The sequence below is a fragment of the Siphateles boraxobius genome, unplaced genomic scaffold (assembly GCF_051911475.1).
Source record: "Siphateles boraxobius isolate OS27281-9 unplaced genomic scaffold, OSU_SipBor_1 63, whole genome shotgun sequence".
Lineage (NCBI taxonomy): Eukaryota > Metazoa > Chordata > Actinopteri > Cypriniformes > Leuciscidae > Siphateles > Siphateles boraxobius.
Window position 1 is genome coordinate 2,414,717 of NW_027509190.1, and position 21,249 is coordinate 2,435,965.

At 44.8% G+C, this 21,249-nt stretch overlaps 2 non-coding genes across 2 annotated transcripts; both read right to left on the bottom strand.

The window, feature by feature from the left end:
• Positions 1-5,246: 5,246 nt before the first annotated feature.
• Positions 5,247-5,319, bottom strand: trnav-uac (transfer RNA valine (anticodon UAC)). Its single transcript has one exon. It is a non-coding gene; the product is annotated as a tRNA-Val (tRNA).
• Positions 5,320-6,063: 744 nt separating this feature from the next.
• On the bottom strand, positions 6,064-6,136 carry trnav-cac (transfer RNA valine (anticodon CAC)). Its single transcript has one exon. It is a non-coding gene; the product is annotated as a tRNA-Val (tRNA).
• Between the last annotated feature and the right edge of the window lie 15,113 nt (positions 6,137-21,249).

Genomic DNA, 21,249 nt, shown 5'->3' on the forward strand with positions numbered 1-21,249 from the left:
AGTTATGCCCTAGTAATCGTTGAAGTTACTTGTGTTGCAGGGTCATAAAAATTAGTGCACTTGTTGAAAATAAACAAAATCACAAATAAAGGTGTCTCTGGTTCCTTTCTGGGCCCTATGGGAAATGGAACCACATTTGAACAAGAGAAGAAATGGAAATAAATCATATACATGACAGTATAGACAAGTGAATAGCTGACTGCTATTATTATCGAAGTAAAATAAAAATAAAAAGGACTTAAGTAAGTGATAAAAACAGCCGGAATGATCTGAAATTGAGAGTAATCAATAGCACTAGTGACTAACCTTTAGATTTGCCTGGACCAAAACTCCATAGTGGGTCACAGCTGTTGCGTGTTTAAGACCACACCGTGTGTGTCCCTCCAAAGGTTTAGTCAACATGCTGATGAAAATTCTCATAACTATAAGAATTCTTCTCTAGCTACACAGCTTACATGTAATTAAACTTGGGTTTAATTGACAGGGCATCTGCAAATTTAGCCTACAGCGCTCAGCAAGGACTATGCCTAAACTAGTGAAGGTGAAATTCAGCTGAGAAGAATTGAAAGTAAGGAAAGAGAAAAATTAGAAACCCTAAATGGGGTTAAAGAAAGTATTTTAGAATACTTTGCGCTGTATACATAAAAGCTGTAATTAAGGCTTCAAGTAAATGATGCTAACCGCTAACTGTAGAAGTTATTATGTAGCTTAGCCTAAGCTGGATGGATGCTAGGTTAGCTTAGCTTAGCCTAAACTGGATGGACACTAGGTTAAGTTAGCTTAGCCACCTAGGCTGGTTTGTTTACAAGATGACGTCACGAGTTAGCACTTCCTGTGACAAGTCGTTGTCATGGGAACCAGTGCATGTAAGAACAATTCAACAGTCCATGAAGAATGTCCGCACATTTTAAATGAGTTATGCATGTTTAAACGGGTTAAAAGGGGGCGCCTATACTTTAAATCTTTCAAGAACTTGATGTTACATTCAGTAAAATGCAAATGTGGTTTGGCATTTGCAAATTTTACTCATGGAACTCTTCTCTTTACTGTACGCAACTTATTCTATTTGTTTACAGAGTAAGGAAATAGATTTGCTGTAAGTCAAAGCTTGTCTAAGCCTATATAGTTACGTCCATCTCGTGCATAAATACTGACTTTTCAGCGAGTAAACAGTTTTGATCGCTAGGTAGCTCTCTGCTTGTAGATGCAGCCAAAATTTAGGTGAATTTACATCAACCTAACAATAATTTGTAAGGTCTTTACTTTGTAGAAAGGGGAGCATCACCCAAGTCTACGTGTATATAACACTGTACTGAGATTCCTTCGTCAGAAACAGATTAAGCAATACTGCAATTTGGATTCCTTCAACCAAAGCAGACTAATAAATACCGGTACAGTTTGCATGCCGCTGAGATGAGATTCCTTTGTCAAACAGACTTACGCTTTAATGCTGAAATTACCGATACCAGTTAAGACCCCTTTTTTTTTATTTTTTATTATTATTATTTTAAGTAGAGATGTCAATTCCAGCTATCGTTTTATCTGCATTTAGACAAGCCAGCAGCTAGTGATCAAAATGTGTATCGCATATCATGTCCCGTTTGGATCGGAATGATCAAATAAGCACTTTTTTAGGATAACAGTAGTTACGAAGGGGCTATAGGTCATGCTAGTTTTCCTGTAACCCTTCATTGTCATGGAAACTAATGTGTAGCAGTGCCAATTCAACCAGCATGTAGCAAATGTTTGTTTCAAAAGAGTCGTGCATAGTCTGTTGGCAGGTGAGGCTTACACGTCCATTCAAGATTTCCTTTATATCAGTAAAATTCTACTTTTACTAATGCAGAGTCTTGCTGCTCTTTGAGCACACATTTTCATCTACTTTAAAAGTTTTATGTCCTATGTTGACCAGGGACTTTTTAGCAGAGTCTTGCATTGTTTTCATGCTGTGTGCCTTCTGGCTTTGCAGTTCAGAATCAATGGGGTCTTAGGAACCTTTTCTGGGGAGGCCTTCTGTGTTAGAGGCCTTCTGCATCAGGTCACGCATCGTTGAGTGGGCATTGCGTGGGGGCAGGTGAAAATATGGTGACTAACTGGTTTTGGAGGAAAAGTTTCTTGAAGCTGGTGTCCTCCTCCGTCACAGGTTCGTTGTAAGTTCCACAGAAAACTCGTTCGGAGTCGGTGGTGGTAGCACAGGCCCTTCTAGGTCTGTCCTGCTTGGTGTTTGGGCAGGGCCCAGCTGGGCTAGATGTGTCTAGATCAGATGGAGTCTGTCTCGGTGTGCCACACCGGCTGCAGGTGCAGACTGCAGGTGAAAATCAATGTCTCGTGGATTGGCAGGGATGTCTCTGACCTTTCACTTGAGATTGTTGAGTGTCACTTCATGTGCCATTTCAGGGATTGTCTGAGTTACCTTTTCCTCCTGCAGCTGCAGGGGCTCTCAGGACACTGTCTGGTGAAGTGTTAAGCCGAGGGCTTTGGCTCCTCCCCCCCTTTGTGCAGGGCTGGGGAAGCTTACGCTGCTAATGTGAAGGTCAGCAGGGTCCATCTTTCTTGTGTGGTCCATTTGCAGTGGGTTGGACTGTTGCAGCTCTCTTTGGACCACATGGAGTGCGTCAATAATGTTACAGCATCGCTAAGTCAGTGTTCGGACTTCCGCTGCACATTGATGGCTTTAGCTCTCTTTGAGTTCAACCATTTCTTTAAGTTCTTTGAGTGAAACAGTTCTTTACCCGTCGGTTTGCAGGTGCTCAGAGCTGTCGTCCGCCTGAAAACTGATGATCTCTTTCAGTTGCTCTGCTCTGTCAGGGTCCTTGCATCTGTCCTGTGCCTTCTCCCGTTGAGCAGGGTTCGTTCTCTGTGGAGTCCTGTGGCTGGCAGCGTTAGTTCATTTACCTCCTGTTTGAGGCCTGCGGGAGCATGGCCAAGGAGAAGATAATGCTGGTCAGCTCTTGGTGGCTCAGGCTGGGTGTCAGACGTCTGCTTTCATTGTTGCCTAACTGTTCCTTCCTCTGCCGTGGCAGGTCGTTGCCTGCTTCAGGCTGAAGGATGTCCATGACACTGCTCTGCCGGGTCTTCAGGTGGTCCTGGTGGCAGAGCTGGGTGTCTGAGGCCTACTGGAACACTTGTGGGAACACGAGAGAGAAATGGCAAAGGCAAATGCAAGTTTCTACAGAGGTGGTGAGCTATCTGTGTGGGAGAATGGCTATGTGGAGCAGCTAAAATTTAGTGTTGGTGAGCACACACAACAAAAAAAAAAAAGTTTTGAGTATCTTAGTTGACGTGCTTTAAGCAGCATCGACTGATGACTGGGCTCTTACATGTCATAACCTATTACTCAAAAATGCTGATGGTTCTTCTCACATGTTGTGCTACGAGAGTAACAGATAGAGCAAAACCAAAATAAAACAATGGGATGAAACCAGAAAAGAAGAGGAAGAAAGGAGTGTTTTACCTATTTAGGTTTAGCTAGGAGACATAGGTAAACAGGAGTCACTTATGGGTTATGCTGCTGTTAGACTAAGCTACCAGGGACACATCAGACATCTCAAGGTCCAAAAGAAGAAGAAGAAACAATGGGAAGTGTTTCCAGTTCTGTCTGGGGCCTACTGTGCGTTTGTGTTTAGCCGTACTTCATGTACTTAGCTTGGTGCTAAGGAGTGAGGATGGGTAAAACACAGACAGGAAGTAGGATATTAATGACGTGTGTAACTCGCTATGGAAACAACAGTCGCTAGATATTGTAATCCTATAGAGAGAGAGAAGATGAGGATAGTGACTAGTGATCTAAAATAAGGTAAAGGTAAAGTTAGAACGTCCTTATAGCTCTAAGAAAACTAAAAGGAAAGGGAAGCGTATCAAGTAATTTAATTAAATTTCAAATTTAGTTAAGCCCTTCTTTTTTTCTTTAGCTGAATATAAGAATTCAGGCTGAAACAAACGTAAATAACTAAATTGAAATAAAATAAAAATAAATAAAAAAAATGTATGTAAACATTGTGTGTTCTCATAGCTCTGGTAACTAGAGGGGAACTTGACTAAGCAAATTGATTTAATTAAATTCCCAATTTAATTAAATTCAATTTAACTGAATAGGACTATTCAGGCTCAACAGGTGTAAATACACAAAATAAAATAGGGGTAGATTTAAGTAAAAATAAAAGAAACACAAATAAAAACCCAAAGTATCTGGGTTTCAATCTGAAAGTGAAACCAAGAGGAAGGGGTCGAGAGAGAGAAAGAGAGAGAGAAGAGGGTGGTTTAACCCTCTTATGAGACGTGCTTCGTGAAGCTCTGACACCAGGGTGAATCATTCGTCTCAAATCATTCGGAGTGTATCACTGCTAAGGTCACGTGATTTTATTAAACTGGGCTTCGTTACGCGTCATAGCTGTTTCGAAATTGTTTTAAATTTCAACGGTTCGTGAACCATTGTGTATCTGGTCTCTATGTGATCTCGTATCACTTTATAGATTCGTACACATTTAATGACGCATTTGATAAAGGGTCTGATTGACTTTCAAGTCAAGCTTTCATAAAACGAGCCCTACGGTTTACTAAGATATTATGCCTTGAAAGACACCTCATATTAAACGATATTAGGTAGCTCGCGGATTGCCATTACCTGATTACACCTTTTGATAAAACCTTTGCGATTGGTTTGTAAAAGGTGTTTCGTTGATTTGAGTTTCCGCTACGCTTTCACGTGTTGGGCGAATGTGATGACCACTACACTACAGAAACCTAATGTTGAGAGGGATGTGCTTTTTAGAAGATGGCTCCTTCCCATAATCTGCCCTGCAAGCAGTGTGACAGTCTGTAAATTCCACAACAACAGAACAGAGGTTATTCGGCATGGCAATCTGCCTACAGTTCCTTGGTACGATGGCCTTCACAAGGGTTATGTAGCGAATTGCAGCATTTATATTTAACATGCCTCCACTTGTTTCCACCCAGTTTTGAACTGAGGACCTGTCGCGTGTAAAGCGAACGTGATAACCACTACACTACGGAAACTTGATGTGGATGTCAGTCCCACCTCTTCTAGGGTACGCTTGTTCAAAAACGACTGAAACTATAGACTGCCCAGTGTTTTAAACATGGCAAAAAGCTGCTAATTTTGTTGGCAGACCAAACATTTTTTATTACTGTACAGGAAACCTCAACGGTCATTTGTTTTATTTTTGACAGAAAATGTGCCTGCATCCCTGCAAGTGTACTGACCTGATCAAGCGAAAACCACACACAGTTTCCGCCCAGTTTCGAACTGGGGACCTTTCGAGTGTAAGGCGAACGTGATAACCACTACACTACGGAAACACACCTTCAGGTTGCAGACATAAATCTTTAGGTGCACGCTTATTAAAAGGCATATAAAGGAAAGGAGCGCTGCTACTAGCGTGGCAAAAAGTTTAAATTTTCTGTCAGAATCCAACCACTGTTTCTGCTCGGTTTCGAACAGAGGACCTTTTGCGTGTTAGGCGAACGTGATGAACACTACACTACAGAAACCTATTGATGAGGTACATGTGCTTTTTAGAAGATGGCTCCTTCCCATAATCTACTCTGCAAGCAGTGTGACAGTCTGTGAATTCCACAAACAACAGAACAGAGGTCATTCGGCATGGCAGTCTGCCTACAGCTCCTGGGTACGATGGCCTTCACCTGTCTTAAAAGTAAGGGTTTTGTATCGAATTGCAGCATTTATATTTAACATGCCTCCACTTGTTTCCACCCAGTTTTGAACTGAAGACCTTTGCGTGTAAAGCGAACGTGATAACCACTGCACTACAGAAACTTGATTTGGACGTCAGTCCCACTGCTTCTAGCGTACGCTTGTTCAAAAGCGACTGAAACTATAGACTGCCCAGTGTTTTTAACATGGCAAAATGCTGCTAATTTTGTTGGCAGACCGAACATTTTATATTACTGTACAGGAAACCTCAATGGTCATTTGTTTTATTTTTGTCCTTTTCTAAAGAGATTAAACCACAAACATCCCTGCAAGTGTACTGACCTGCTCAACAGAAAATCGCATACGAAATTTTTGCAAAAACCACCCACAGTTTCCGCCCAGTTTCGAACTGGGGACCTTTCGCGTGTGAGGCGAACGTGATAACCACTTCACTACGGAAACACATCTTCAGGATGCAGACATAAATCTTTAGGTGCACGCTTATTAAAAAGCATATAAAGCAGTGGTCTCAAACTCAATTCCTGGAGGGCCAGAGCTCTGCACAGTTTTGCTCCAACCCTAATCAAGCACACCTGATTCAGCTAATCAAGGTCTTCAGGATTGCTAGAAACTTCCTTGCAGGTGTGAGTTTGAGCTGGTTGGAGCTAAACTGTGCAGAGCTGTGGCCCTCCAGGAATTGAGTTTGAGACCACTGATATAAAGGAAATGAGCGCTTCACCCACCTAGTGTGGCAAACAGTTTACATTTTCTGTCAGAATCCAACCACTGTTTCTGCTCGGTTTCGAACCTAGGAACTTTCGCCCTTTAGGCCACCGGGTTAGGGAAGGGGACCCCCGCGCGTCGCCCCCTAGGTGATTTTTCGGGGACCGGCCGACGGTGCCGACGAAATCCGGCCCCCTCGCCCGCGATCCGGGCATCGGCCACAGGGGGGCGACTCGCCGACCGCCCTCAGTCGATTCGACACGCGCCGAACAGGTTGCGGGCGGGCGTCCACGGAGCGCACGCGCGTCCCCCTGACCGCCCTTTCGCGAAATTCCCTGACCGCACCCACCGACCACGGAGCGCCCGTCCGTCCCACCTGTGACCTGCGAACAGCCCCCTGGCCACGCCCACTGACACGAACAGCCTATTCGTCCCACCGACCGCCTGTGTGACCACGAACGGCCTTTTCGCCCACGGCCAACCTGGGTGACGGCCCCTGGCCCCGCCCACTGACACGAACAGCCTATTCGTCCCCCTAACCGCCTGTGTGACCACGAACGGCCATTTCGCCCACGGCAAACCTAAGTGACGGCCCCTGGCCACGCCCACTGACACGAACAGCCTATTCGTCCCCCTAACCGCCTGTGTGACCACGAACAGCCTATTCATCCCACTGACCACCTATGTGACCACGAACGGCCTATTCATCCCACCGACCGCCCAGTGACCACGGACAGCCTATTCGTCCCACTGACAGCCTATGTGACCACGAACGGCCCGTCCGTCCACGGCCAATCTAAGTGACGGCCCGTGGCCCCGCCCAGTGACTACGGACAGCCTATTCGTCCCACTGACAGCCTGTTTGACCACGAACGGCCCGTCTGTCCACGGCTAATCTAAGTGACGGCCCGTGTCCCTGCCCAGTGACCACGGACAGCCTATTCGTCCCACTGACAGCCTGTTTGACCACGAACGGCCCGTCTGTCCACGGCCAATCTAAGTGACGGCCCGTGGCCCCGCCCAGTGACCACGGACAGCCTATTCGTCCCACTGACAGCCTGTTTGACCACGAACGGCCCGTCTGTCCACGGCCAATTTAAGTGACGGCCCGTGGCCCCGCCCAGTGACCACGGACAGCCTATTCGTCCCACTGACCGCCTGTGTGGCCACGAATGGCCTATGTGTCCCATCAGAAGAACTATACATTATTAGACTTAAAATGGCATGTCCATGGACAGCCTATTTGAACTCTGTCAAATAAGTTACAGGTCGGCAAAGTAAGGGCCCACCTGTAACTTATTTGACAGGGTCCAAATAGGCTGTCCGTGGTCAATGCATTAATAGGTCATATTTCATAATTACAGTGGTTTTATTAGGTGAAACCTACTGTACACCACACAGGGGCCACAATACAACACACTGATGTACATTAAAGCTATCAATTATGCATAATTAGCCTAAAAATGGACTGTCCACGAACAGCCTATTTGGACCCTGTCAAATAAGTTGCAGGTGGGCAAAGTAAGGAACCACCTGTAACTTATTTGACGGGGTCCAAATAGGCTGAGCGTGGTCAATGCATTAATAGGTCATATTTCATAATTACAGTGGTTTTATTAGGTGAAACCTAATGTACACCACACAGGGGCCACAATACTACACACTGATGTACATTAAAGCTATCAATTATGCATAATTAGCCTAAAAATGGACTGTCCACGAACAGCCTATTTGGACCCTGTCAAATAAGTTGCAGGTGGGCAAAGTAAGGGCCCACCTGTAACTTATTTGACGGGGTCCAAATAGGCTGTCCGTGGTCAATGCATTAATAGGTCATATTTCATAATTACAGTGGTTTTATTAGGTGAAACCTACTGTACACCACACTGGGGACACAATACAACACACTGATGTACATTAAAGCTATTAATTATGCATAATTAGCCTAAATATGGACTGTCCACAGACAGCCTATTTGGACCCTGTCAAATAAGTTACAGGTGGGCAAATTAAGGGCCCACTGTAGCCTAAAAATGGACTGTCCACGAATAGCCTAATTGGACCCTGTCAAATAAGTTACAGGTGGGCAAATTAAGGGCCCACTGTAGCCTACAAATGGACTGTCCACAGACAGCCTATTTGGACCCTGTCAAATAAGTTACAGGTGGGCAAATTAAGGGCCCACTGTAGCCTAAAAATGGACGGTCCACAGACAGCCTATTTGGACCCTGTCAAATAAGTTACAAGTGGGCAAAGTATACCTGTAACTTATTTGACGGGGTCCAAATAGGCTGTACGTGGTCAATGCATTAATAGGTCATATTTCATAATTACAGTGGTTTTATTAGGTGAAACCTGCTGTACAACACACTGGGGACACAATACGACACACCTATGTACATTAAAGCTATTAATTATGCATAATTAGCCTAAATATGGACTGTCCACGAACAGCCTATTTGGACCCTGTCAAATAAGTTACAGGTGGGATCTTTTTTATATTTTGTTGTCATGATTGATAAAAATGCATAAAAATGATTAAATATCAATTTTAAGTTCATCTTTGGGCCCCCCTGAGCAATTAGCAGCCTTCAGAACCCCGAAATTCCACTGTCCACGAACAGCCTAAATTTTTGAATGGGATAAGTTGCAGGTGGGACGTCCAGATCTCAGCCTCTGGACACAATTTGGAGCTGAAACCTGAAACAGGGCCCACCTGTAACTTATTTGACGGGGTCCAAATAGGCTGTCCGTGGTCAATGCATTAATAGGTCATATCTCATAATTACAATGGTTTTATGTCGTCAAACCTACTGTAAACCACACCGGGGACACAATACAGCACACTGATGTACATTAAAGCTATTAATTATGCATAATTAGCCTAAATATGGACTGTCCATGAACAGCCTATTTGGACCCTTTCGAATAAGCTACAGGTGGGATGCTGTTTTTAACTTAGACATTTTCAGCGGATGAATCCCCGTAATGATTAGGCGATTTTATCACATGTGGTGAAGTCCCACCTGCAACTTATTTGACGGGGTCCAAATAGGCTGTCCGTGGTCAATGCATTAACAGGTCATATTTCATAATTACAGTGGTTTTATGAGGTGAAACCTACTGTACACCACACAGGGGACACAATACAACACACTGATGTACATTAAAGCTAATAATTATGCATAATTAGCCTAAAAATGGACTGTCCACGGACAGCATTTAGGGCACCCGTCAAATAGGTTACAGATGGAATGCTGTTTTTAACTGTAACGAACTTAACGGGGTACTACGGACCCCAGTCTTTGCGGACCGTCTGAGGGGACCCTGAGGGGCCACAGATTTCAAATCGGAGCCATTCGGAGCTATTGGGACCGTTGCGTGGGGATGTCCACCAAACGCCTATGAAAATGAATGGGATAAGTTGCACGTGTCAGTGGCTCCCGCGCGGCCCCCGGGGGTCCGAGGGGCCCCAAACTCTACAAAAAGTTGCGTCACGTGGCCCTCTGCGACAGACAGAGCGGGCTAGGTCGAGACATGCCAAGTTTATTTTTAGCTATTTTTTATGCACCTCTCTGTCTCCCATTGATCTCTATGGGAGCATGTGTCTGCAAGGGTTAATTCAGCAGTTAGGATTAGACGGCCTACTTGTTCCAACTTATGTGCAACTTATTCCATGGGGCTGTTGGTGGCCAATTAGCGTGAAAAAAGGTCAGAGGGACGCAGAACTCTAGAACCCGTCCCCGGGGCCCGTGACGAGACCCACGTGTCGGTTTCGGGCCGATCGGGCGTTTCCTTCAAAGCGTTTGGCTGAAACACATACTTAGAACCGATCTAGAACCACCAAGCCCGTGATCTAGAACCGGGGGCCCCCGGACCACAGCCGTGCCGAATTTGGGGCCGCTGCGACCTTTCGACCCCTTTTGGCCCCTGTTTTTTTGACGTCCCACGTGCAACTTATTCCATGGGGCTGTTGGTGGCCAATTAGCGTGAAAAAAGTTCAGAGGGACGCGGAACTCTAGAACCCGTCCCAGGGGCCCGTAACGAGACGCATACGTCAGTTTCGGGCCGATCGGACCTTTCTGTCCACCCTTCACCGAGCACATGGTCCAATTAATGGCAGCCCTCTTGCACACACAGAAAGACATATGCTCAGTAGAACCAAAAGTGAGGAGATTTTTGAACAAAAAAATGATACACTTGGAACCGATCTAGAACCCTGCGATCCGGGATCTAGAACCGGGGGCCCCTCGACTACCAGGGCGGCGAATTTGGAGGCGGTGCGACCTTTCGACCCCTGTATTTCCGCCCTCCCACGTGCAACTTATTCAGTTTAAACTTCACAGTCGCTTCCAGGTCAAGGGGGGCTTTTTTCGGCCAAATGAGCAGTTTTGGGCACGGAACTCTAGAACCCGTCCCCGGGGCCCGTGAAGGGACGCATATGTCAGTTTCGGGCCGATCGGGCGTTTCCTTCGAACCGTTTTGCTGAAACACATACTTAGAACCCATCTAGAACCACCAAACTCGTGATCTAGACCCGGGGGCCCCCGGACTACCGCCGTGCCGAATTTGGGGCCGCTGCGACCTTTCGACCCCTTTTGGCCCCTGTTTATTTGACGTCCCACGTGCAACTTATTCCCTGGGGCTGTTGGTGGCCAATTAGCGCGAAAAAAGGTCAGAGGGACGCGGAACTCTAGAACCCGTCCCAGGGGCCCGTGACGGGACGCATACGTCAGTTTCGGGCCGATCGGACCTTTCTGAAACACGTCCACCAAACACCTGTGGAAATGAATGGGATAAGTCACACGTGTCAGTGGCCCCTGTACGGCCCCCGGAGGTCCCACGGGCCCCAAACACTGCGTGCCGGGGCCCCTCGGGCCCCCGAACGACATAGCAGGTGGACGAGTCTCTAGAGCTCAGGGCTAATTTTTTCTCCACATTTGTTCAAGTTTCTCTTCAAATGCCACTTGCACTCATAGTCAGCTCATAGACTGGCATTCCCTCTTGAAGGGTCAAACTGAAAACACACTCGGAACCGATCTAGAACCACCAAACCCGGGATCTAGAACCGGGGGCCCCCGAACACCCACCGCGTCGAGTTTGGGGCCGCTGCGACCTTTCGACCCCTTTTGGCCCCTGTTTTTTTGACGTCCCACGTGCAACTTATTCCATGGGGCTGTTGGTGGCCAATTAGCGCGAAAAAAGGTCAGAGGGACGCGGAACTCTAGAACCCGTCCCAGGGGCCCGTGACGGGACGTACGTGTCAGTTTCGGGCCGATCGGACCTTTCTGTCCACCCTTCACCGAGCACATGGTCCAATTAATGGCAGCCCTCTTGCACACACAGAAAGAAATATGCTCAGTAGAACCAAAGCGAGGAGATTTTTGCACAAAAAAATTATACACTTGGAACCGATCTAGAACCCTGCGATCCGGGATCTAGAACCGGGGGCCCCTCGACTACCAGGGCGGCGAATTTGGAGGCGGTGCGACCTTTCGAGCCCTGTATTTCCGGCCGCCCACGTGCAACTTGTTCAGTTCAAACTTCACAGGCGCTTCCAGGTCAAGGGGGTGTTTTTTGGCCAAACGAGCAGCTTTGGACGCGGAACTCTAGAACCCGTCCCAGGGGCCCGTGACGGGACGCATACGTCAGTTTCGGGCCGATCGGGCGTTTCCTTCGAACCGTTTTGCTGAAACACATACTTGGAACCGATCTAGAACCACCAAACCCGTGATCTAGAATCGGACCACCGTCCACCAAGTACCTGTGAAATCGCATTGAATAAGTTGCACGTGTCACTGAACCTCGTTCGGCCCCTGGAGGTGCTAGGGGCCCGAAACTTCTTGGAAAGCTGCGTCACTCGGCCCCGGAAAGCACACAGAGAGGGGAACGTCTAGTCACACAAAAAAAATACTTGTTGCCCAATGTCCACAGAACACCTATGAAAATCAATGGGATAAGTTGTAAGTGGGACGCTTTGCCGTTTGGCCCCCGGGGGCCCTGGCGGCCCCAAACTTAATCTGCCTACTGTCACTGGGGCCCAGAAAGACCCTGGGGGATGTAGAAAGCTGAACCATGTGTGGATCAGGCCGAACCACCGAAACGCACACTTGGGAACCACGTAGAACCTTGAAACTAAGGATCTCGCCCCGGGGCCCGCTGGGCTACCCTCACGCCAAATTTCGAGGCCCTGTGACTTTTCGGCTCAGAGTTAGAGACACAGTGAATTGAGACAAAAAACAGGTGGTTAGGGGTCAAAATAGGCACTTTGTGGTACTGAGGATGACTATGGTGAAGTTTAGGTGGTTAGGGGACCCCACAGGCACTTCGTGGCAATGGAGAAGAAAATAGGTGGTTAGGGGTCAAAATAGGCACTTCGTGGTACTGAGGAAGACTATGGTGAAGTTTAGGTGGTTAGGGGACCCCATAGGCACTTCGTGGCAATGAAGAAGAAAATAGGTGGTTAGGGGTCAAAATAGGCACTTCGTGGTACTGAGGAAGACTATGGAGAAGTTTAGGTGGTTAGGGGACCCCATAGGCACTTCGTGGCAATGAAGAAGAAAATAGGTGGTTAGGGGTCAAAATTGGCACTTCGTGGTACTGAGGAAGACTATGGTGAAGTTTAGGTGGTTAGGGGACCCCATAGGCACTTCGTGGCAATGAAGAAGAAAATAGGTGGTTAGGGGTCCAAATAGGCACTTCGTGGTACTGAGGAAGACTATGGTGAAGTTTAGGTGGTTAGGGGACCCCATAGGCACTTCGTGGCAATGAAGAAGAAAATAGGTGGTTAGGGGTCAAAATAGGCACTTTGTGGTACTGAGGAGGACTATGGTGAAGAGTAGGTAGTTGGTGTACCCCAAAAGCACTTGGTGGACTCCCACGTGGTGCAATGGCACCCCCAGAGGCGTCCACAGAGAGCCTATGGTAATATATGCTAATCTTGGCCTCTTTATATGCGATTTTGGAAAAGTGACACGGCACCACTGAATAAGCAGCTTGTGTCGTCCATTTCGAGCACGCGGACCTCGAAGTGTCGGTGCTGACAATGGCAACTTAAATGAATGGGGAAAAGCAAACGTGATAACCACTACACTACGGAAACTTGATTTGGACGGCACCCACCTAGTGTCATTCGGCATTGCAGTCTGCCTACAGCTCCTTGGTACGATGGCCTTCACCTGTCTCAAAAGTAAGGGTTTTGTAGCATTTATATTTAAAATGCATCCACTTGTTTCCGCCCAGTTTTGAACTGAGCACCTTTCGGGTGTAAAGCGAACGTGATAACCACTACACTACGGAAACTTGTTTTGGACGTCAGTCCCACCTCTTCTAGGGTACGCTTGTTCAAAAGCGACTGAAACTATAAACTGCCCAGTGTTTTTAACATGGCAAAAAGCTGCTAATAGGCGGCGAGCTACATAGGCCTACCGTGCACCCCCCCCCCACCTCCCAACAAAACCATACTTTTCTGAAAGGTCTGGATGTGTAGAATATGAATCTGAATGTTAACATTGAAAATGTTGGGTTGCACTACCTGTTTTAGGCCTGTGAATAGGGAAACCCTAAAAAACGATTGTAAGCGATTTTAACACGTCGAGATTGTCCTAGTCAATCAGAACAGCTTTTAGGGGACCCAATACACACTCAAACTTAACATATGATGACTTAGGTCAAATATCTACCATGCTGCTTATTGGTAGGTGTCTAAAATGAACATAGGTAAGGCTTTATGTTGATATAATGAGCCCATTTCATGCATAGGCCACGACCTAGATTCGCCTATCATACACCCCAACCCCCTCCCCTGACAAAATCATGCTTTTCTGAAAGGTCTGGATGTGTAGAATATGAATCTGAATGTTAACATTGACATTTTTGGGATACACTACCTGTTTTAGCCCTGAATATGGAAACCCTAAAAAACGATTTTAAGCTATTTTAACACGTCGAGATTGGCCTAGTCAATCAGAACAGCTTTTAGGTTACCCAATACTCTTACTACACTACATTGATAGTTACTTTAAATAGTTGTTTTTAATTATTTTTTATTTAATATAGTTAAGGCCTTGTATGGATATAATCGATCAAGGTCCATTTCCATAGTATCAGTTAATATGCTAACGTGCTAACATTCCAACCCTCATTACCCTTTCCATCAAAGGTGTGTGGCTCACAAGTCATTTCATTGACAAATCAGAAACCTGTCTGGGTTGTTCATCCAATGACAAAATAAGATATTTGTTGAATTTTCATTAATAGTTTCCTCTGTGTCAGACAGGTATATAAAGACCGTCCTGAAAGACTGTTCTTACTCACACAGACAGATTCTCCAAGTCTGCATCCTCTGCCTATACAGCAAGAAATTTGTTTCACTGAATTGCTCGATGTTTGATATTTTAGTTTACAATTTAATATAATTGACCCGTCTTACTACACTACATTGATGCTTACTTTAAATATTTGTTTTTAATTATTTTAAATGACATTTGATAGATTAATAGATATATACTTTATTCATCCCAAAGGGAAATTTTAGACGTCCAGTAGCTTATACATACACACACACACACACACACACACACACACACACACACACACACACACACACACACACACACACACACACACATATCTCATACACATAGATAATCTAGTCGGTTATATAGTTGGTTTCTTCAACATAGCTGAACTGCTCAGTTATGTCTGAGTCAAGACATGAGTCAGTGGGCCAAGTGACTGCAGGTCCTTCAAGGCATAGGGGATGTCATGGGACAAAACCAAAGTCCAGATGCATTGTGCATGTCCCTGGTCTTGTATATGGACCACTCGTGCAATTATGGGCAAACGCAGATTCTGATGCAAGATTAGCCAGAATGAAAGAAATACGTGACAAGAGATTAGCTGAACCACTGGAATCTGCTCACAGAATGACTGTAACCTGTGAACTTACACCAGACACCCTTACAGAAGGTGATGGATATCACAGAGAATGCTACCAAAGATTCACCATGAATCTCAAAAGACTCGACCAGAAGCCTGAACTATTAGCAGCAAGTTCAAGGCAAAGTCAGAGGGCCTCAACTGGTGACAAGGTGCTCTTCACACCTGACTGTATATTCTGCAACTCAATTACACGGAAGAAGGTAAAAAATAAAGGGATATGGACGACTGAGGGGTTAAGAGAGTTTGAGTGTGATGGGTAGAGAACAGTCCTCAAAGTTGCAGAACAAAAATTTGATGAAAATTTGCTTCACAGAATTAGAGGAAAGGATCTATTTGCTACAGAAGCTAAATACCACAAATCCTGTAGAGTCCAATATACACAAAATTTAGAAAAATGGAGAAGTGCAAGCACAGAAAACAAGGCCAAACAAATCCAACTAGTAGAAGCTCACGGTGAGGCATTTGGTGCTGTATCTCGAGTAATTGACAAGGAAATCATCGGCAGCAACAAAATGATGAAATTGACTGATCTGACCAAAATCTACATAGCTCATCTGGAATGCACAAACTTCCCCAATCCCAAATTGCGTGGGGAAAAGCTCAAAGCTAAGCTAGAAACACATGGACAATACAAGGAAAAGGTGGCATTCTGCAAGCTAAACAAAAAAGGCCGTTTCTCGACATACATTGTGTACAACTCACAAAGTGACATTACAAACCTAGTGCAGTGTGCATATGAACTTGGTTCCAAAGACATGATCCAGGAGACTGGCCATTATCTACATGAGGAGATTCTGGAAAGCTTTGCAAAAGCTGATGAGTTGAGATGGCCACCCTCTGCCCATGATCTTGTAAGCATGAACATTGTAATTCCATCTAATTTGGAGACATTTCTGTGTCATGTGATATGTGGCAAACCAAAATCACAAAGCTCCAAAATGAACAGGCTTGTAAATTCAATAGGGCAAGACATATGTCGCGCCACAACAAATGGAGAATGGAAACTTCCAAAGCATATGCTTATATGCATGACACTTAGACACCTTTTCAGGAGTGAAAAATGAATTACCCTATTTAATCGATTGGGCCATTCAGAGAATTATACATTCTCCCTTGAACTGGAAACTGCACTTGCTGAGGCTGTGGCTGAGACATCCAGTCTTTTGTCTACACAAATCATTAGATCACCAGGAGCCCCTTCCATTTTCCACTCAGAATTTGATAATTTTGATCAGTTGCTCAACAACTTAACTGGAATGGATTCAATTCACACTGCACATGGCATTATGTTACAGGACATAGAAGGCAAGCCGGAGAATCATGGCGGAGTCCGTATCGATATTCCATCCACTTCCAGGAAAACAAAACGACGTTCTTTTGAGCAGGGGTCAGCTGAAGCTCTTCCTGACTGCTATATTACACAACGGAAAAGTCCTCAAATAACCATACACCAAAGAGTAATTCCTGATGGTGAGAGGGCTCTTCAAGATGCTACCATGAAGCACTTTCTGTGGGTCTTGATCCGTACAGCATGCAGCAAATCAGATCAACAATTTCCAGGATGGACAGGTTTCATCACAATGTCAGGACGAACCCCTGAAAGTCTGACAACTATTGATTATTACCCTGTTATTCCAAGCCCAATTACAGACTACAAGACAGTAAAAGAATGCCTTCGATATGCTGAGGAGGCAACAGCAGAAATCCAACAACAGTATGTTGTTACAACATTCGACTTGGGGGTATGCATGAAAGCATATCCCCTGATTTGGAATGATCAATCTAGGTATGATAAACACATAATATTGATTGGTACATTTCATCTGGCTTGCGCATATCTGAAGATGGTGGGCAAGAAAATGGATGGATCGGGTCTCTCTGATATCTTGTTGGAAGCTGGGCTGATTGCATTAGGTTCTCTTCAAGGTGTCCTTACTGGTAAACATTATGACAGATCACTACACTGTCATAAGACAGTATTGGAATGTCTTGAAAGACTTCTCCTATCACAATACCTCACAAGTATTGGAGAGAAAGAAGTATTCTCTCAATTACCAGAGGGATCAAAGGGGATACTAGATGAACTGCTGAAAGCTCCTTCTAAAGAAGCCTTAGATGCAACAAGGAATGATGTTCCACTGCAGAAGTACATCGAAGGATATCAACAGTTTCGAGAGAGTGTAAAAGCTGGACATCTAGGGAAGACAGCACAGCTGTGGACATCTTACATGGACCACATCTGGTTGGTACTGTCTCTCATCCATGCAGTGAAACATAATGATTTTCCCCTTTATGCTCAGTGTTTGCACCTTATGGCAGACCTGTTTTTCAGCTTTGGAGGCCAGAATTATGCCAGATATCTCTCTTACTTCTCCATATTCATTGCGAACATTGAAGTGTCACATCCTGGAGCCACAGAGTTGTTGAAAAGAGGGGCTATTAGCGTTGCACGTTCCTTCATTCCAGGTAACCGCTGCGCCGTAGATAAAACTATGGAGGAGACCTTCATGCGACATGCTAAATCTCATGGGGGTGCTGGTGGAAATGCTTTTGGTGTGTCAGGAATTCTGACAAATTATGATGCCTACCAACGTTGGGTACGAACAACCCATGCTAGATCTCAGTATGTTAATGCAACCCTCAGTATGGCTGACATGCTGTCTGGAACAGCTGCAGAAACCAAGCATAATGAGCTTCGTCCAGCTGAGATGTTGAGGAGTGAAAAGTTGGTGAGAAAAACAATTGAGGCAGTGGAGAGCTTCCTTAACCCTTTTGAGTTGGGAAGCACTGACAACTTGTTTATTCTTTCTTCTGATGCTGCAGTATCTGCTGAGGTCCAAAGAGATGTTTTGAGAGCTGAACAAGCAGGCAAGGTTGCCAAGGATATTTTTATTGCGACACGCCTGGAAAAAGGTTGTGACTTCTTTGAGCCTATCAAGCGCCTTGGCCTCAAAACCTTCACGGACATGAACAAAAAGAGCAAAGTTACAACAACAACACACAAAGTAATACAGTATCAGCAGCAAGGGAACATTGCTTTCCAGTTGTTCATGAAGTCCCAACAGCAAGGTCTACAATTGGACATGAGGGAACTACTCACGTACCCCTTGACTCCTGTGCCGTACAGTATAGGCACTGCTGATGGTTTCTTGTCCAAAACAGATAAGTCAAAGTCATTTGCTTACCTGGTAAAAGACATCAATGATGCTGCCCTACCATCCACAGATCAAACTCTTGTAATTATTGATGGAAATGCCTACTTTTACTTCTTGAAGGAGGTACCAGGCAGCTTCAAACAGATATGCAGTAAGGTGTTTGACATGATGCCAAAGACAGGCAATGTTGTGTTCAGCACAGATAGTTACTTCCCCAATTCTGTGAAAACAATGGAAAGACAGAGGAGGGGTTGTGGTCAAAAGCTTATCATAAAAGGTGAAAATACCAAAAGGCCAGCAGATTGGAAACAGTTCCTCGCCAATGATGAAAACAAGCAACAATTTATTGCACTACTCATCCGCCTTTGGAGTGAAGACTCATATGCCAGGAAGCTACATGGGAGACAAGTGATCATAACCTGTGAAGGAACAGCATATCTGCTAACGTCTGAAGATGGCAGCTCAACATGCAGAACAGAAGTCCTGAGCCTTAAGTCTACCCAAGAAGAGACAGATTCTAGAGTCATTCTCTACTGTGACTTTGCCAGAGACAACAACTACAGCAATGTTGTCGTTAAGAGTCCTGATACTGACATATTTTTCATCTTGTTACACTATGCTCTGGCAATGTCAGACTTAAATATTATGTTTCACACTGGCACAGGAAACAAGAAAAGGCTCATTGATGTGAGTGAAATGTCTCGTAGTTACTCTCAGCAACATTTGACAGAACTAATGGCACTTCACGCCTTCAGTGGTTGTGATACCACTAGTGCATTCAAGGGGTTAGGCAAAGTCAGGCCATTGAAAACCCTCTCTAGGATGCCAAAGTTTGGAGAAACTCTTGCCAGGCTGGGAGACACATGGGATGTACCGAGGGATCTCTTTGATCTCCTCAATGAGTTCACCTGTGCTCTGTTTAGTAGACCACGAGTACGAAGTGTTGATGAGTTGCGTTTCTTGCGAACGAGTGAGCTGTGCTCCAAAGATGACAAGCATCTAGCCCACTCAAGAAATGTGGACCTGGCTACACTCCCCCCATGTGGGAGGAGTTTAGAGCAACACATCAGCAGGGTTAACTACCAGGTTGGAATATGGAAGGTGGCCCATATTGCCAACCCTGACATCCCTGATGCTTGCAATGGACACGGTTGGACACTGGTTGACCAAAAGATTGAGCCTCTGTGGTATGAGGGATGTGTTCTCCCACAGCAATTGGCAGATATCATTGAATCTGTGAGTGGCAGGGATGAGGAAGATGAATCAGATGATGATAGCGTAACAGATGAACAGTACTTATCTGATGATGACAACTCTGAGTCAGACCAGGATTGAAAAACAGTTTGAGTGTCATGTTACACCTGACATATGCATGAAATATACATGTATTTTATTGATTGGTAAAACATATTACCCTAATAGTAGGTCATTATACCTACTATTTGTTCAGTGTTTCTTTGGGAAAGGGAAGCTATGTATGCTGTAGTTCTCTTACAGCATGTGTGTGTGTGTGTGTGTGTGTGTGTGTGTGTGTGTGTGTGTGTGTGTGTGTGTGTGTGTGTGTGTGTGTGTGTGTGTGTGTGTGTGCGCATGATGTATATAGGTCTTGTGTGTTAATGTGTGTTCTTGTGCATTTGTGTGTGTGTGCGCATTCAGTATATAGTTATTTTCAATGCTGTATGTAGTTCTTGTATATAATTATTGTGCGTTTGTGTGTCTGTGTGCATGCTTGCATGCTGTATATAGTTCTTTTCCATGCTGATTTTAGCTTTTGTATATAGGCCTAGTTATTTTGTGTGTCTGTGTGCATGCTGTATATAGTTATTTTCCATGCTGATTGTAGTTTTTGTATATAGTTATTTTGTGTGTCTGTGTGCATGCTGTATATAGTTCTTTTGAATTTGTGTGTGTGTGCATGCTGTATATAGTTAATTTCAATGCTATATGTAGTTCTTGTATATAGTTATTGTGCGTTTGTGTGTCTGTGTGCATGCTGTATATAGTTCTTTTCCATGCTGTATGTAGTTATTGCATATAGTTATTGTGTGTGTCTGTGTGCATGCTGTATACAGTTCTTGTGAATTTGTGTGTGTGTGTGCATGCTGTATATAGTTATTTTCCATGCTGTATGTAGTTCTAGTATATAGTTATTGTGCGTTTGTGTGTCTGGGTGCATGCTTGCATGCTGTATATAGTTCTTTTCCATGCTGTTTGTAGTTTTTGTATATAGTTAGTGTGTGTCTGTGTGCATGGGAAATCCGGAAATTACAAAGGTAAACAACAGCACGACACACGTAGATGGTGCACGTGTCAGCAACGTCTTTGTTATTAAACATTGTGAAGTGCTGTTCCAATCCCATCTATACCTATCTGAGCTCATGTGGTCTCACACACTCACTCACTTAGCACCTGAGATCAATTAAGTCTGTGAGTCTTTAGTCCTTAGTCCTCAGGGCTCACTTTGGGATTGGCCCTTCGTGTGTGTGTGCATGCTGTATATAGGAAATGGGCTCATTAAATCAACATAAGGCCTTAACTATATTAATTTTAGTCACTTACCAGGAAGCAGTATAGGGTGCCCTTTGATCTAAGTCATCATATGTTAAGCTTGAGTGTGTAATGGGTCACCTAAAAGCAGTTCTGATTGACTAGGCCAATTTCGACTTGTTAAAATCGCTTAAAATCGTTTTTTAGGGTTTCCCTATTCACAGGCCTAAAACAGGTAGTGCAACCCAAAATTTTCAATGTTAACAT